At 40.6% G+C, this 19179-nt stretch overlaps 1 long non-coding RNA gene across 2 annotated transcripts in view; it reads left to right on the top strand.

Moving 5' to 3' along the window:
- Nucleotides 1-19179, top strand: part of LOC123366047 — an 82297-nt gene that overhangs the window by 29266 nt on the left and 33852 nt on the right. The window contains exon 2 of one of the 2 annotated variants that reach the window (XR_006577896.1): nt 18534-18687. The exons of the other annotated variant lie outside the window; for it this stretch is intronic. This is a non-coding gene — a long non-coding RNA (uncharacterized LOC123366047). The remainder of the gene's footprint in view (nt 1-18533; nt 18688-19179) is intronic. 2 annotated transcript variants of the gene reach the window in all.

Below are 19179 nucleotides of genomic sequence, written 5' to 3'. Positions count from 1 at the left end.
AAAGAGGTTTCACAGCTGTTACAATTTAGGTCTAGTAGGAGGGTTTTCTAGTTGCATTCCTAGTTACAAACCAGGACTGTATGTACAGGATGCTGGAAATGAAAGAGCACAATATAAAGTGAGGCTCATGCCAATGTCCGACCTAGGCAGTTGAGAGTACTGCCTATATGAAAGGGGGATAATTGTGTTCTTAGCAATAGCTCGAGCCAGATGTTCCTCCGAAGCATGGGGCAGGGGTCGCTTGCTAAAGGAGTGGGTGGATCGGTTTATGTGGCCTGCATCTTGCAGGAGGTCAGACTAGATTATCATAATGGTCCCTTCTGATCTTGAATTCTATGATTCTATGATTCAAGAAGTTGCTTCTATGAATCTGTTGGCAAAGATAGCTGTTTTATGGCATTACCCAGTGATCTTTGACACCTTTTTTTGCTGAACGGTGAATTGTGTCAAAATAAGATGCATGTTACTGTCAGAATGATATTGTATCAGTCATCAAAGAAAAGCAGTTTGTCCTTAGAAGCTAAGAGGGTTCTGAAGTGGATAGAAAAATACCTCCTGGGATTCACACTTGGCAGCAAAGGTCATTAGGAGTGCTAACTGGATCTGCTTCCAGATAGTCTTGCTCTGGATTATTGGAATTTATCTGAGAGGGTTTTCTCCTCCTCATTGACACTCAGGTTATGAGCACACTGGATCTGCTTGCTAACAATTTTGGAGCTGGGGGTAGGGTAGGAGCGGAGAAGCACTTGTGACTTTCTGCAATGAGTATTTACAACAGGTACTGCAGTAAAGGGGTGGGAGTGGGAATGTAGGACAGGACACAGGAAACTCACCTGGGTCCATGATTTCTTGAGGCCCAGTTACTTTGGGTAAATATAGGCCCAGCCTGGCACAACTCAGGGATTTGGAGGTGCAGTTTGCTTTGAAAGTTTCCTGTAAATAGCAATGTATCTCACGGGGAACATTTTTCACAGGGCTTTCTAGCCCTGTATTTTAATTACCTTGATCTGTGCACCAAAACAGCAGGGATGAATTCAGAAGGCATTGTTGAAAATTTGGCTGCATTGGCAGAAGATAGGAAGAGTTGATGGGACTTTTTTCCTGCCATGCTTGAAAACCCTCCATGGAACAGAGCTGTGTGTGTGTGTGTGTGTGTGTGTGTGTGTGTGTGTCAGTGTGTATTGGGTGCAGAAGTAGTGTGGTGCAAGGAAAAAGAAAATTACTAACTCATGTTGTGTGGTTTCAGAGTGCTAGCCGTGTTAGTCTGCATCAGCAAAAAGAACGAGGAGTACTTGTGGCACCTTAGTTATTTGAGCATAAGCTTTTGTTGGCTAAAACCCACTTCATCGGATGCATGCAGTGGAAAATACAGTAGGAAGATATATATATATACACACACACAGAGGACATGGAAAAAATGGGTGTTGCCATACTAACTATAACGAGAGTAATCAGTTAAGGTGGACTATTAAAGTGAACAAATTTTAGCCTCTCATATGTCTGTAATTAAAACATACCTTAAGCCAGTTCACAACAATACATACAAGACACTTGACTTTTTATACATAGCACCGTGCATATGCATTTAGAAACCACATGTCAGACATAAACCCACAATCAGCTGCTCACCATAAGAGCCTTGCAAGTTCCAGCACCTATAGTTATTCAGTTCATAGTCTCATCTATACCAAGTCTTCACATTTTCATTTAAATTACCTTCAGACCAGATTCAGAGTCTGTGCCTCTGGTGTGCATGTCCCTGTTTGCACATTAATTTTCCTATATAAATAGGCATTTGCATGCCTTATCTCCTTTTTCATAGGCAAATGCTTAGGAGAACATATGCACACCCAAGCAAACTGACTCCCAGAGCTGATCTGTTTCAGTAGTGGTGGAAGATGATGAAGAGTCCATTTGCACCTGGTTTCTTGTCCTGCAAATGAATATTTCTAACTGATATCTGTCTGAAATAATACAGACATTTTACTTTATTCTTATCAGAGGAGAAGAATCAAGAAAATTCATATTTTAGATTTATCATTTTGTGCTTGTTTTAATAGAGAAATTTATGGTATCAGGCTAGAGTTGGTCTAGACATATTTATTTATTTTGTTTAGATTAAACACAAGGACTGTGTTGTTATTATGTAAGTGTAAACAGTGCCTAGCACAATGGGTGCTTGGTCACGGATCAAGGCCTGTAGATGCTAACACAGTATTATTAATAAATAATAATTTCTTTACTCTGGGGCAATTATTTTTGCTTTGATGAAAAGTTATAACTAGTGCTGAGAGAAACCAAAATTTTTGATGTGAGAATTTCTGATATTCAACATTTGTTTTTTGTCCCAAATTGGGATGAAATGTTAAAATATTGAAACTTTTTTTTCTGAAACAAAAAGTTCTTTAAAAAAATTCAGTTCAGAAATGTTTAGTTTCCACTTGCTGAGCCAAAGTGTAAGGTTCTGTTTCAAATCAGTCTGCCAAAGGTGCTGCAGTGCCTTATGGGAGTCGTAGTTCAGATCCCTCATGTCTTCATTCACAGTTATGGACTGGGCTAACACACTACAGTCATATGAATCCCATGATGCACAATGCAATTTGTTTGAACTGAAGACTGCTTTGCACCATTGGAGATGAAGCCCAGCCCATAGGAGAGAATGGGGGCATGAAGCACCTGAACTATCACTCTCAAGAGACAGCACAGCACCTTAGGCAGATCTAGTTTAATGCTGAACTGGCTCAAAATGAAATGGTTCCATTTAGTTCAACAAACCAAAATGTCTTGATTTGCATTGAACTGTTCCAAAACAAAATATTGTGCTTCATTTTCTCTGATGGAGAACTTTGAGTTTTGTAGAAACTGCACTTGTCAACAAATAATAACGTTGACAGAAAATTCTCAACAAGCTCGAGTTATAGCCTTAGTGATGGAGATGCTACCATAACTACTTTATACTCTTGTAACCTTTTTTTTCTTTTTCTTTTGAGGACAAATATTTTAGTCATATAATAAACCTTGGGCCAGATTCTCAAGCTAGTATCAATCATCATAGCTAAGGATATAGTGCTTGAAATGTTTTGTTTAACATACGTATGTGTGTGAAGCATTTCCCTTTCTGAGAGCCTTTAATTAATCTTTTAGCCCAGCTTACCTTGCTTAAATCTAGGAAAACAGGAGGAGATAAGTGTCCCGTTCCTCTTAACTTTCAATGGGGACTGGCACCTATCTTCCATTTGTGCCTTTTGAAAATCTCCCAACATTGAATTACTCAGCTGCTCTTACTCCCGCAAAAATGAAATGTGAACACGTGTATGTGCATGACTGAAATGGGTTCCTTCCACGAGGCACTCAGAATTCTCAATGTGGGATTTTGAAAATTGCTTTAAAAATAGGAGGGGAGTTGTTGTGGTTTGTTTAATTTATTTATCTTTCTTTCTAGAAAAGCAGTTATAGGTCACTTAGCCCAGAATCCTATGGGAAGGTAAGTATTTATTTATAATTTCCTGCTCTCACAGTACCATAAACATGCAAGGTGCCTTATAATACAGCTAAAAATGGATACTGTTTAATCTTGTATTCAGATCAATGAAGTGGGCCCTTACTCCTACACAGTCTTACTGAAGTCAGTGAGAGTCTAAACCAGAATCTGCCCACATGGATCTGAATGCAGGAAGGGAAACTATATGAAGAGCAGAGCAAACAGGATGAGATGGCAACGCAGGGAAGGGGAGACAAGGGGAAAAACTTGTGAATTAGTCTTGTTTAAAACAAGCTTAAAACAAAAATGCTGTGGGTCTCTTCACCAGTGCTGGAAGAGTGGAGGAGGAGGAGGAAGAGTTGTTGTTGTTGTTTCTATGTAAAAGTTTGTCATAAGAACGGCCATACTGGGTCAAACCAAAGGTCCATTTAGCCCAGTATCCTGTCTTCCAACAGTGGCCAATGCCAGGTGCCCCAGAGGGAATGAACAGAACAGGTAATCATCAAGTGATCCATTCCCTGTGGCCCATTCTCATCTTCTGGCAAACAGAGGCTAGGGACTCCACCACTGCCCATCCTGGCTAATAGCCATTGATGGACCTATCCTCCATGAATTTATCTAGTTCTTTTTTGAACCCTGTTATTGTCTTGGCCTTCACAACATCCTCTGACAAGGAGTTCCACTGGTTGACTATGCGTTGCATGAAGAAATACTTCCTTTTATTTGTTTTAAACCTGCTGCCTATTAATTTCACTTGGTGACCCCTACTTCTTGAGTTATGAGAAGTAGTAAACAACACTTTCTTATCTACTTTCTCTACACCAGTCATGATTTTATAGACCTCAATCATATCTCCCCTTAGCCATCTCTTTTCCAAGCTGAAGAGTCCCAGTCTTACTAATCTCTCCTCATACGGAAGCCGTTCCATACCCCTATTCATTTTTGTTTCCCTTTTCTGAACCTTTTCCAATTCCAATATATCTTTTTTGAGATGGGGCAACCACATCTGCACACAGTATTCAAGATGTGGGTGTACCATGGATTTATATAGAGGCAACCTGATATTTTCTGTCCTATTATTTATCCCTTTCTTAAGTATTCCCAGCATTCTGTTCACTTTTTTGACTGCCACTGCACATTGAGTGGATGTTTTCAGAGAACTATCGACAATGACTCCAAGATCTTTCTTGAGTGGTAACAGTTAATTTAGACCCCATAATTTTATATGTATAGTTGGGATTATGCTTTCCAATGTGCATTACTTTGCATTTATCAACATTAAATTTCATCTGCCATTTTGTTGCCCAATCACCCAGTTTTGAGAGATCCCAGCACAGCACCCCAGTGTCCTGCTTGGGAGCTATGAAATGGAGCATGGCCAGGTTCCTGAAGTCTACTAGTTTGTATTGTTTTCCAGGCTCTGAGGTGAAATTGCTACCTCAGTCAGTCAGGAGCATACGTACACATCACTATAGGCAACTAAGTAACTAGTTAACAATCTAAACTCAATTTGGGGAATTATTGAACCAGTAACTCACGTCTCAACTTGTAGATCTTCAAGTGATTACCTGTGGTGAAATGTTCTGTCAAGAACAATTCAATTAGTTCAGAACCGTTTTCTATGGAACCCAATGACTCAGCCGCTGGCATCTGGTCACTTCAGAACACACCCAAACAGGAGCTGTAGCAGAGCCAAGACTTTAATGCAGGGAAAACAGATTTAGACTTCTCTCTATCAACAAACTAGGGACTCGATCCTACAAGTACTGAGCACTCTGGCCCCGAGCCAGGACAGCACTTAAGAAGGTACTTAATTCAGAGTAGGTGAGCAGCTCTAGAGATGGTGTCATAATTAAGCACATGCCTAAAGGCTTTGCTGTATCGGAGCCAGAGAGCTCAGCCTCAGCTAGGATTGAGGTCTGAAAACTGCATGACTGAGAGTACAAATATACAACTATGGCTTCAAAACATTCAGGGAGGAAGCACAGATTTATATTGTTTTTCTTGTCCCTTTTAATGGCCCCATGATGCTTCAGAAACAGAGAATCTATTTTCTCCACTTCTGAACTGAATATCTGTTGCCCCTACATGCCACTGAGGTTGTTCAGGGGGATATGTACAGCTGTGTTCACAGGCTTCCTTAAATATTATTCTGTTTAGGGAGGCAATAGTGTCTAGAGAACATTAGAGCTATAAATGCAATGACTGGCCTAGAACAGGGTGTAACTACTGCAGGTGGGACAGCAGAAAAGGTTCACCAGAGTTTGAGACATTTGTATACAGGGCTTTGTGTCAGCCAGCCAAAAACTGTAGATCCATCTAGAGAGTCCACTCTGAATATCCCCAGCTGACCATGCAGTGAAGATACAAAGTTTTAATTCAGGATAACCTCTAGAAACAACCAGTATTTCAAAGTTTAATACTTTGGATTTACACCTGTGCCTCTGAGGCTTTCCCCATTGTCATGATAATGCTGCCAGAAATCAAAGCTATATGCCACACAGGTGTTGTCCAGTGTCCCTGTACAACCTCTCCATGACTGGACTTCCCCATGCAGCAGAACTACATTTCTCTTGTCTTTCAGGCTTCTCGGGAGCTGGAGGATTTTAGCCTGGGGAAAGGAATACTTGTGCAGTAGAACAGGAGTTCACCTCCTGCAAAACAAGAACTCGCCACACAAGTAATTAAATTTTAGACCAAAAAAAAAAATACGGGCCCCACTCACTCATCTGTAATTAATCTTAATTAAGATTAAGAAAATAAAACCTCTCCTGCTGCTGGAGTCTACAATGATGGTTTTGGTGCCAAGTATGAGGCCCACAAAACCTAATGTATGGAGCTGGATAAGGTTTAAAAATTAAACTGAATGGTTTAGTAACAGCATCTCTAAATGGCTCTGAATCCAATGACGTAGAGCCAGACTACACTTTTTGTATAGCACCTTACTACTCAGGTTTCCCATTGACTTCCACAGTTCAACAGCATTTCATTCACAGAATTAAAGCTCAATTACACACTTAGGGCCAGATTTGCAAGTGGTCAGCACCTAAATTTTATGGACTGTGCTTAAGCAAAAAGAATAAAAAAACCACAACCCCCTTAACAAGGAACCTATCAACAGAACCACCTTGTCCTCACACCATCATCTTGCCCAGCTCTCCAAATGCCCAAGAGAACATTTATACATCTGTGTGGTTTAAACTATTGTATCTAAACTAGCTTCAGTGGGACCACTCCTGGAGTAAGGTGTTGCTATTCAGCGTGAGTAAAGAGATCAGAATCTGGCCCTTAATGTTTACTTAAGTCTGACTCCTTGTACCCCATGGCCATACAGCTGTTTTCTCAGGCATGTAGGGAAGAAGCCAGGCTGATGGTGTGGGCTTATGGGGCGTCTGATTTTTTTTTCTTTGCTCAGGTATTGTCCATTAAGTGTGTTATCAGTTATGAATTCTTTTATTTGAAACACTGTTTAGTTGGGATAGGCATGAAAAAGTTGAAATAAATAAATAAAGCACATAGAGGATTCTGCTGAACTATCTATGCAATGCATTGCTGACTAAAACCTGCAAGGCACTAAAGCAAAAGCATTATAGATGAAAGACAGAGAAACACGCACATGCTTTTTACTAGCTGTAGGAATTTGAGACAGTCTGATTTAAACTGTGGCACAATAATTCTTACCACTCCTCCTTATCAACAACCAGCACGTGAAGCTCCTCTTCTTCCTCATGCTAGTGTTTATTATTATGGTAGCACGTACAGCCTCCTACTGAGATCAGGGTTCTGTGGTGCTGGTCACTCTGCAAACACAAAATAAGAGACAATCCCTACCCCAAAGAGTTTACAATCTAAATAGACAAAACAAGCAAAGGATGGGATAAAGAGAGTATTATCATTGCATCCTCTGCATGCAAATCCTCCTGTCTCCTCGCACTCTACATACAATCCCTCCCCCCACCCCCTTTCTCTTTCTGCTTTGTTTTTTATTTTCCTCTCCCATGTATCGACAAGACCAATATCCGGCCTGGTGTCCTCTCCCTCTCTCTCTAACCAGCCATAAAATGGTCATTGTTCTGGGTTTGACTGGAATGCTCTTTCAGATAGGGGCTTCCACATTTGAGTTGAAGGCCTGCCAATGTCCAGCAGCCACTGGTTTACTGCAGATGCCAGTCCCAGAAGGACTCTATGGAGCTCTAACTGTTCTGCTGGAGGAGCCGATCTTTCCTTTCTCTACGCTGTTGGCTCAGCTGCCTGTGCTGCAATGTATCTGCTGATGTACAAGTAATGTTTGACTGAATTCAGGGTGTGTCATGTCCCAAAGGAGTGTGCCATGTCCCAAAGGAGGCATTATCAGGGCTAGGTCACATAACTTTGGAGAGGCAGAAAAGTAAGTCACAAATGAGGGACGTCTGGGTGTGATGCTGTGGCAATTGAGCATATAGGAGTTGGAGGAATCTGGGAATGTGCTATGCAAAAGGGTAGTAGTGAGCATGGCAAGTGCTGCTTGTATGGAGAACACAACCACTGCTTCCCATTGCTCTTCAATGTCTGTGCTAAACCCCAAATACCACTTTATACCCTTGCTTTTTAAACTCGCGTTACTTTTTGTACATACAGTGGCTTGCTGAGAGGCTGTGGGTTACAAAACTCCCATTATGGCATTGCCAGGGTTGCCAATGGTTTATAGGTGATGGTCTGACTTAGAGAAGGATTTGTTAAGCCAGGCACATGCATGACTTAACGTCTTACAGAAGCACTGCTGAAAGAAAATGGATTCCGCCTATTGTGAAGCAGGTATAATGGAGCTTTGGTAATAACCCAGTTCCACAATTACCTCTCTCTCTCTGCCAGAAATAATTTGGCCAGGCAGTTTAGCTTCCTCCAGTATGTGGATGGCACTTCAATGTTTGAAGACTTCAGTAAAGTTAGATGTTGATTTTTAAACACCTGTGTCTTTGTGAGGGCTGTTTTCTGGATAATACACTGTGCTTTTATTCTGTCATTAGTCACATATATCATTTACACTTACTGACTATGGCTCTGGTTTTATCACTTCTTGCCAAAGCACCTCTGTGTTAGAAAGAAAATTGACACCTGGCTGCAGCTTTGTTTCCTTGGCACATTATCTTGCTTTTCCACTCTCTCTGTTGTGAAACAAACCCCCTGTCCTCAGATTTAAGTTCCTATTCAACAGATCTAAATAATAATCATGGTCATTCACCATATTCAAACTGGTCTGACTCTTTGGGATTCTTATGCCCTGCATTGTAGAATGTTCATCCTCACCTCTCCACAGATGTGAAACCCCTGCTGCTCCACTGCACTGGGAGACAGGCCAAGAGGAGCTATGCATCTAATCATGGGTTTTATACCACATATACCACCATGGTATCTGTCCCCTTGTCTGGTGTGGCAGACCAGAGAAGGGCATAGGGTTATGACTAGTGGATCCACCAGACCCATCCTCTTGTTGCCCCTGCTTCCTTGGAGTGTACAGGGGCTAAAACCACTACTACAGCTCGTAGTCTAGCATGGGGCTGTGTCCACACTATCCTGTGACCATAGGTCTGAAGGGGAAGGATTCCCCTGGATACACTATACAAAATCCATTTATTAAATACTTTGATTGGGGGATAAAACCCCATGCCTCTGTCTTCTGCAATGTGTTCATTTTTAAATCAGCCAGGCTAATGAAGACACTTTCCCCCCAGGCTCCACATCCGTCCAAAGGTATATCCAATATCTCACAGTAACTGTGAGCTACAGAGACAAGCTTATACATGCACTTTGGGGAGTTTTAATGACATCCATGGTAACCATGCAGTGCTGGATTAAGGTATAATCTAACTAAGCTACATCGTAGGGCCTCTAAAAAAGAAAAAACTGACTCTATTTCAAATGTTATCAGAATCGGTTGACAAATAAAGGAGATACGGGAAAATATGATTTTCTCTAAATATAGACATTTTCATTCAAATATGACAAAAAATATACACATCTGGCTACACAATACCCTTACCCTCCTCTTACCCTTGACTAATTGTTCGTTATTGACAGGTGGGAGGCCAGGGCTGAGAAAAAATGATAATTGCACTTATAAAATTAGTATTTCTATGAGTAAGTCCGCTATCAATCTCCTAAGGCAGCATTTTGTTGGCCGGCTGCTACTGGTGAAATTCTGACCATGACTTCATAACTTATTTAAATAAATAAATAATCTCACTGCCAATAAAATCAGGAAAAAATGTCAGGTCGGAGACGGCAGTGTCGTGAAGCAATCCTGCCAAGCTCATACTCGTATGTTAGTGTGTTCTTTCTTCTTTTGATCTATACTTAAGTACAATTGTGTGCTTTCTGCTTCATGTGCTGTCCATGCTTCACATGATTGAGTTGCAGGTGATTGTCTTATGGACTTGGGTCGAGTGGATCTTGAGGAGGATAAATTTTGTGTTGGCTTCCCTCTGTCAGTTTCAGGAACCTTCACAGTAAATATCAGAGTGCAGATGAAAGGATAAATAGAGGGTTTTGAGAGATGTGAAGGAAGATATACATATATATCAAAATATTCTGAGTACTTGGTGAGCAAGTTATTTCAGACTCTGTGCATATATGATGTATAGGCTATTAAAGCCTATAATATTCATATTTGTTTGAATATAGGCTAGTTTTTCTCACTTTCTCAATGCTTGTCTAGAGATTACCAGTCTTTTTTTCTGGTAAATTCTTTCTTTTTCTTTTGCACATAGAGCTTGTTGTCAGTCTGTGTGTCCGAGGTGTTTACTAGAGATTAATTAGTGGTCCTGGGGGAGACAAAGGATAGAAAAGTGAACGTGAAGAGAGAGAGCCTAGAAAAAAGACTGGAATTTTCTGCTCGACAGGTTTGGAGCGTGCAAGATAATATTTTATTATAGGTTGTATGCCATGTAAAAATTCTTATATAGACTTATAAATCACATATCATATGCACAATTCATTATATTTTTATAGTATGGCAAAAGAAAAATCCCAAGAATTCATTGTTTTGTAGTGAAAATTAAATCGGAATAAACATTGGTAATATATTTTATATATAGTCTGGATAAACTTTGTATCTCACTGAGAAAATTAATCAAACTTTTTTTATTTATAGAAAAAGGATAATTTTCCATATTCATAGTGTAAAAAAAGTTATATATTCTCTCTTGTTTTTCTGTGAGAACATGGAGAAAATAGCACTAGCTTTCACAGAAATATCCTGGTAAAATAACACAGGTTTTTGGCATATATATATTTGTTGTTGTTTTGTAGATATATAAATATTGAGATTTATATATGTAAAATTATTTTTTTACAGGTTTCAATAAAAACTTTCTGCTACTAATTTTAGTAGCAATATTAAGTAATTCAGCATAACCTTCTATAAAAACAAAGCAAATCAATTTATTAGAAAAATACAACATGCATACAATTTTCTGATGGTTTCTTCTTATCTGGGTGTAATTCATATCAATATAACTAACAGTTGAGATTTAAGCTTGTGGGTTACATGCATCCTATATCCTGTATTGCCTCTTGTATCCTCTATTGCCATCTTATATCCTCTAAAAGTCTCATTGCATATTCAGACAAGGAATTCCACAATTTAGATGCCCCAAAAGAAAAGAAAAATTTCCTGAGAACTCTTCCAGTAAATTGTATTATTTACTGCATTTTTTTATTTCGTATTTTTTATATTGTTTACTTCTACTTTACTTACATTTGCAATTAGTTCAAAGAATTTGTCTAAAATTTATTTCTGTCATGATGTCATCGTTACAGAGAGGGCTGCTGAAAATGAAGATTGTTCTAATTTTTACAACTTCGTGTTTGTATATATGCAAATATAAAGCTTTCGTGTTTATATATTCAATGTCCTTTCTGTGAAAATAATAAATTCATTTTTTTTATGGTATGGGCCCTCTTACACTCGACATAGCTTAGAGACTCAGAATGTCATAATCCGGCCCTGTAATCACAGCAGTGAAATGGGAGTGCTTTGTGACTTTCTCAGAGACCTATCATGTGCCTATAGCCTTTTCCATAGTTCTCCTGAACTGTGTTTTATATATGTAGAGGATCAGAAAGATTTTAACAAACCCTTCCTCTATTTATCATCATGTACCAAAGATTGTCCTGCTTTGCAGCATACTTTATAACAAAATTTACATTTGTTTAGAGTCAGCAATTTAAGGCAGAGGGTCTTTTAAACTATAGGTGAGTCCAGATGTGCACAAATGGTCTTAAATGCTTTAATTCTTTGAGTTCAAGTTTATAGCTGAGCTGTGACATTGTCAATATTATCAGTGAGGGGAATGAGGTCGGGGGAGGGAAGGGGGCATTGAAGCAGTGTAGAGATTAGGATGGTGCAGGTTCTTCCTCTTTGTCAACTTTACCCCTTTAGCATGTGCTCTGGCACAGCTACTGAAGGACCAGCATGCCCCTATACAAGGGCAATTATTAATGTAAGAGATTGTTCAAACAATATGGTTTTTGGTAATTCAGTTTAATTGATAGAGCTTTGACAAAGAATGAGGTTTTCAAAATGTAACTTTTCTATGATCCCTCTCTGACTAAGGGATGATCCTCAAAGGGTATGTCTACACTATGAAATTAGGTCAATTTTTTAGAAATAGATTTTATAAAGTCGATTGTGTGCATCCCTACTAAGCGCATTAAGTTGGCAGTGTGCATCCACAGTACCGAGACTAGCGTCGACTTTCAGAGCATTGCACTGTGGGTTGCTATCCCACAGTTCCCACAGTCTCTGCCACCCATTGGAATTCTGGGTTGAGCGCCAATGCCTGATGTGGCAAAAACATTGTCATGGGTGGTTTTGGGTACATATCATCAGGCCCCCCTCCCTCCGTGAAAGCAACGGCAAGCAATCGTTTCTCGCTGTTTTTCCTGGGTTACCCGTGCAGACGACACAGCACGGCAAGCATGGAGCCCACTCAGCTCACCGTCACCGTATGTCTCCTGGGTGCTGCTGGCAGACACGGTACTGCATTGCTACACAGCAGCAGCTCCTTGCCTTTGCAGCAGCAGATGACTGCTAGCTGTTGTCATCGTCTCCTGGGTGCTCCTGGCAGACCTTGGTGAGGTCGGTCAGGGTGCCTGGACATAAATGGGAGTGACTCCAGGTAATTCTCTTCTTTAAGGTTCATCTCATGGAGATTCAGTGCTGCCTGGAATATCATGCGAGCTGGAGGCTTCTGCCTCAGGCTGCTCTCCCAGTCAGCAGCACCGCACGGTCCCACCTACCCCAGCCTACCCCTTGCTCCCATGGCTGATGAAGCCTGGACAGTAGTAAGGAGCAGATCAACTATAGGCTGAGCAAGTGCAGAATCGTGGTAGAATGTACATTTGGACATTTAAAACCACGCTGGCGCAGTTTACTGACTCGGTTAGACCTCAGCGAAACCAATATTCCCATAGTTATTACTGCTTGCTGTGTGCTCCACAATATCTGTGAGAGTAAGGGGGAGACGTTTATGGCGGGGTGGGAGGTTGAGGCAAATCGCCTGGCCATTGATTATGTGCAGCCAGACACCAGGGCAGTTAGACAAGCACAGCAGGGCACGCTGTGCATCAGAGACACTTTGAAAACCAGTTTCATGACTGGCCAGGCTACGGTGTAAAAATTCTTTTTGTTTCTCCTTGATGAAAACCCACCCCATTGGTTCACTCTACTTCCCTGTAAGCCAACTGCCCTCCTCTCCCCCCTTTGATCACTGCTTGCAGAGGCAATAAAGTCATTGTTGTTTCAAATCATGCATTCTTTATTAATTTGTCACATAAAATGGGGGGATACTGCCAGGGAGGAAGAGGGAAGAAGGGAAGGACAAGGCCACACTGCACTTTAAAACTTATTGAATGCCAGCTTTCTGTTGCTTGGGCAGTCCTCTGGGGTGGAGTGGAGTTCTGATAGCACGGATTCCTCTCCCCATACAGCGATCAGATCCAGTACCTCCCGTTCAGTCCATGCCGGAGCTCTTTTGCGATTCTGGGACTCCATGGTCACCTCTGCTGATGAGATCTGCACGGTCACCTCTGAGCTCGCCACGCTGGCCAAACAGGAAATGAAATTCAAAAGTTCACAGGTCTTTTTCTGTCTACCTGGCCAGTGCATATGAGTTGAGAGCGCTGTCCAGAGCGGTCACAATGGAGCACTCTGGGATAGCTCCCGGAAGCCAATACCATTGAATTGTGTCCACACTACCCCTAATTCGACCCAGCAAGGGCGATTTCAGCACTAATCCTCTCGGCGGGGAGGAGTACAGAAATCGAGTTGACAAAAATGGCTTCATCGTGTGGACAGGTGCAGGGTTAAATCGATCTAACACTGCTAAATTCGACCTAAATTTGTAGTGTAGACCTTTTCCCTGAGTTCACAGAGAAGTGCTGACAGAGCAGACCCATAAGAGCGGAAAATTGCGCACCTTCCTTTCTCATGTCATAAGTGTGGAAGAAGGGAAGCAGGGCCATCTGTGCCTTCCTCCTTCTTTCCTATAAATACCCACCACTCCCTGGGCTGCTTCACCAGACCAAGGGAGTGGGCTCTGCTGCTCTCCAATAGATTAAACAACCCAGAACTCCCTTCCTGCCCCCATGCTGCCCCCAGTAGTGAGGGACAGGCTCCAGGTTCACCATTCCCCCTGATGCTGATTCTTCTAGTTGTGGGCATGGGAGGTGGGGAGAAGAAAGTGTTTCTCAAAATGAGGGAAACTGACTTAGCTGCTTAAAGGGGAAAAGGGGAGGTCAGTGCACTGCAGGAGAGTTTGGAGAGGAATGAATTGGTTCAGAACTGAGCCTGTTCCACACCAGCCATCCGAGACTAGCACCATGTTACCACCCTTGTCTAGGGAATTTGTCCTGAGACATTACCTTCACTTACCCCACACTAAGCTCTGGAGACCATAGTCATGTATGTCACCAGACTGCTGGCAATCCGCATGGTAAGAAAACACCTGTGTGCACCTCTGCAGGCAGAGCTACAAAACTCAGCACTGAAATGAGGTGTGCTTGATCCCTCAGGGTCTTCCTCTGGTGTGACAGTGACATCTCTTCCATCCTGCTGCAACTAACACCTCCACCATTCAGTCTGACTACACCAAACACAGTGGACAGAGCAGGAATGCATGCAGATAATACTGGAATTAAATATTTGGAACACCACACAAACAATGGCACATTCTCTTAGGACTGGTCTAGTGTGTTTTAATGTAGAAACGGGGCTAGGGAATTTTTAGTGTCAATCAGTTAGTGTGCAGCGCATTAGTGTGCACTAGAATTTACACCTGTCTGGTGCTGACTAGTGCACTGAATAGACAAGTCCTTAGTCACTTTTACTAGTTATTTTGGACTCCCCCTTACTGAACCATTCCTACAGGCTGTGCTAGGAACCTTAACTCTGCATTAATGAAGTTTTGGGACATTCAATTCAATGAGATTGAAAGGTGACCTATTTAAAACTGATACAGGGAAATATTTGATCAAATGCATAGTTAACCTGTGGAATTCAGTTCCACAAGATCTATTACTGCATCCAGGAACATAGTAGGTTTCAAGAGGGATTGGATATTTACATGGATAATGAGAACATGCACAGGCACAAAAGTAGGATACACGTTTTTTTAAACCACACCCTTGCGTTTTGGGGCATAAGTCATCCACAAACTGAATGGTGAGGAAGAAACATCCACTATGAACAGGTTATTCCATGGTTGTGCACGTCTCTCCCATCTTCCTGCGAAGCCTGGGTGTTGGCCACTGTCAGAGACTAGGTTCTAAACTAGATGGAGCCCTGTTCGGTATGGCAATTCCTATGATGCTGCAAGTACGCCACCTGCAAAACTCTCATTACAGCTGGTAGAAGGTCCATGTGTGGAGAGACTGAAGGATCAGGCCCTGTTATGTCACAGACTTGAAATATAGTCTTGTAATGAGTTCATAGCTAGGAATACGTGATTTCCCACCCCCACTATTAGTGTCTTTCTCCTATGGTGATTGATCATGTATGTGTGTGTGAGACCCAAATCTTAAATCATTTCATTAATCAGAACGCTAACTACTCAGGCCAAGACTGGCGAAACTGTTCATATGTTTTAAAAAATTGGTTTCCTGCTGGCTGGCTGGAGAATTGTTCATTAAATCATAGGCAATAAACTGCTTGCCAATATTTTCATTCATCCTGTCATCTTACGCCACAAATTCATACTTTTTATTTACAAATATCTGTCTTTATTTTAAATAACCTCTAATGAATTGTTAAGGCATTCCTGCATTAACATACTATCACAGTGCTTGCAAATTTAATCTAGGACTTGTAATATATATAGCTTCTTTCTTTAAAGTGTAGGAGATGAAGTTTACAGCAGTTTTGCTATTACTAGTAAATAATAAGCTGCATAAGCAAATGAAGGCCATTATAAATCTTGTTTCATGGACAGTTTAGCTTTAAACAAAAGGATTTCTTCACACTGAGCCTCATTAGTCTGATTAGCGGGTTGGTAAAATGAAGCATGAAAATGAAGCATGACATTGACATGCATTGATTGTACTAAATGTCTAATCTGTGTTGCTTTAAAGTGGAAAAACCTTGATAGAAGTATTCCCCGACCAGTTTAAATTGTTAAGATTTAGATGTAGCTGAGTTTTGTAGCCTGTAAACAACCCTGCTCCAACGCATTAAAGGGAGATGCTATAAGAGGCTCAGACTCTGCTGAAGTTAATAAAAGAGGGCCTGGTGTAGTCATCGTCTGAAGGAAACATTGGACAGGAAAACATGATGGAATAATGGATAAAATCCGTACTGATTAAACCTAATGTAAACATGAAGAAAATAGTTGTGTTGTGAAGTCAGAATATAGTTAACTATTCTAAGAAAACTGTCTTACCACCCTGCCCATCTATGTCTTCAGCTGTGCCTTATTGCATTTTCTTGCTTATTAAAAAATCCTGTTTTTAACTGAGTTTGGGAGGGGCTGAAATTTGCATCTTGATTGGAGATTTTGGCTTCTGATGGTGCAGGAGCTGCATTGTGTTTTTTAGACATCACTACAGCATGTTTTTTTTAGGGTCTAGTTTTCTTAATAAAGTGCTGTGTAATGAAGCTTTATTTCTTTGGGCACTAATCTTGAATTGCAACTAAGCCTCTTTTATGCATACTGTACCCTTCCATCCCAAAACTACAGCTGTGAAAACTTTTGTTTTGCACTTTGCTAGAGTGGTCTTTCGGGGGGAGAGGATTCACGTTATTTTTATTCTGTAGCTAGCTTTTGAAACTAAATTGAGAATTTGAATTTATCTTTTCATGCAGAAGCAAAGTCAGTTTTAAAGTTGTGGAAGGACAGTCTGAATAAAATCAGAATTCAACTGTGACTTTCAGTTGCTTAATCTACATTTCTTTTTTATAAGCATCTTGAAAATTATTTTGAAACACTATTGAACGTTCAGGGAAGGACTATCTGGCAATATACAGCATGATACTGAATCGAACATCCTAATAACTTAGAGACCAGGCTAGAGGTTTTAAAATATAAAAAAGGTATTGAATTACTATCCCATGAACATCACACAAGAGAGGGGAGGAAAAACATTTATAAAAATAGTAAAATGTCACTGTAAAAATCTCAGTAACCTTGGTTTAAATGCAGTGTAAGATGTGCTGAAAAATATAGCTGTATTTGGATAGTGATAAAATGTGAAAGGAAAATGCTCTTCCCACAGATGTGCAGCTTCATAATGCTTCCTAGGGCAGCTTACGGTAAGATAACCTTTTCACTGTATGAGGTAGATGTGTAATGTACACCTCCAAGATTAATTCAATGACCTGGGAAGGAATGCTTTCCCATGCTGCCTTCCCTCCCCCTCCCTCTCCCTCCTGTTGTGTGTACAGTGAAAGTCACATAACGCAGGCAGACCCTGAGTAAACGGACTTCATATGACCTATATTAGAGACACTTTCTCCTGGGGGGCTGATAGCAGCCCTGCCAGTGCACAGCTGCTCCTGCAACACCTGAAACCCCCTAAAGTGGTTTTTGTGGTCAGTGAATGAATATATTTGGTAGCACCAATAGCCACACACTAAACACCCCACTCTCCAGCCCAAGAACAGCCCACAGAATTTCCATACTGCTGGGGTGAACTGCCAAAGAGCCATGCCCCAGGGCACCAGGGGGTTGTAAAGCTTCCCTGAATGATCTTACCACCGAAGTGGTTTTGCTGCTGTTTTGCCTTTGTAGACCTGCAGGATTTACTCTCTTAGCAGGAAGGAAGACAAGATTTTGCCTACAGGGCTCAAAAATATTGCTTGACAGATTCACTTTATGTACTTCTCACCTTTCTTCTTTCTGCGATCTTCAAAATGCCTCCCTTCTGTTAATCAGGGTATGGTGCACCTGAGATCCATTACTATGACCCCAATCCTGCAAGTTGTTCTGTGAGGGCAGGCTCCTGTGCACACCTGGAGCACAAGGGAATTCAAATGGGCTCTATACCAGCTCTTGGACTCTGAACACTGCAGATTGTCCACTGTATCATCCACTAGATGGGCTTTTATTTTACAGCACCAAACTGTGGAATGTAAACACAATAGAGTAGGACAGAAAACATTTTGGGTGAAAATGTCATTTTTTATCAATATTTGAACACTTTTTCCAATATAAATCTTTGGTAAAAGAAACTCTGCCCTAGAGGAGAGCTGCCGAAGAGGAGAGCTGAGTGAATATGGGTTGTTGTTTTTTTTTGTTCATTTGGCAATTTTCAAAAGGTGGGGGTGGATTTGGTTTTTGTTTTAAGCTCACTTTGGGTCTGACTGAAAATAAAAATTTTCAGCAAATTGAAACCATGGGTAAACATTGTTTTGGGTAAACAAAATAAAAATGTGTGGGTTTTAAAAAAAATTTATTAAACATTTTTGGATTTTTAAAATAAAATTAAAAGGAATTTTTTAAATGAAATTTGCTTCAAACTGAAAAATTGAAACCTTTCATTTTGAAAATATGAAAAGGAAACATTTCTATTTCTTTTTCAGATATTTTTTCCTGAAATGAACAACTTGGCAACATAAAGATGAACTTTTGCCATGTTTTGGTAGCTCCAAATCTGCATTTTTTCAGCTGAAAAATTTCACCTAGCTCTACCCAAGAGACAGAATCAAAATACCATAAACTTGAACATCCAATCAGGTTCGAACAATGAATTTAAAGTAGTTTCAGATGTTTCATCTGTCCTGGAATCCCCTGCCAATTACTTGAGATTTTACAGTCAATGTTTTCTATTTTTACAAACATTTTCCTCTTTCCTGTTGTGGGAGTGGGAGGTGAGATGGAGAAAGTGGCTCTCAAAATGAGGGAAACTGACTTAGCTGTGGTACATTGAAGAATAAGGTACGACTCAGTGGGAATCAGGAAGGCAGAATCTGGACCAAAGTAAACAAACAGTTATAGTAATTGTAGATGTTACCTATACAAATAACAGAATTTTCAGGCAGATGGTTGGGGGAGGGGTTGGTTAATTGTTGTTTTGTTGTTTTTTTAAATTAAGGCTACAGTAGTGAATTTGGTGTCAGTGTCTCTTTTTAACATGCCCAGTTTCTTGTAGATTTCTATCATGATAAGACTGGCCCTAAAAGTGCAGAGACAATTTTCCCCAAAGCTCTTCAATAAATATTAAAAAAA

Source organism: Mauremys mutica, chromosome 3, assembly GCF_020497125.1.
Source record: "Mauremys mutica isolate MM-2020 ecotype Southern chromosome 3, ASM2049712v1, whole genome shotgun sequence".
NCBI lineage: Eukaryota > Metazoa > Chordata > Testudines > Geoemydidae > Mauremys > Mauremys mutica.
The sequence above is the reverse complement of the archived record's forward strand: the minus strand, read 5'-3'. Positions and strand labels throughout refer to the sequence as shown.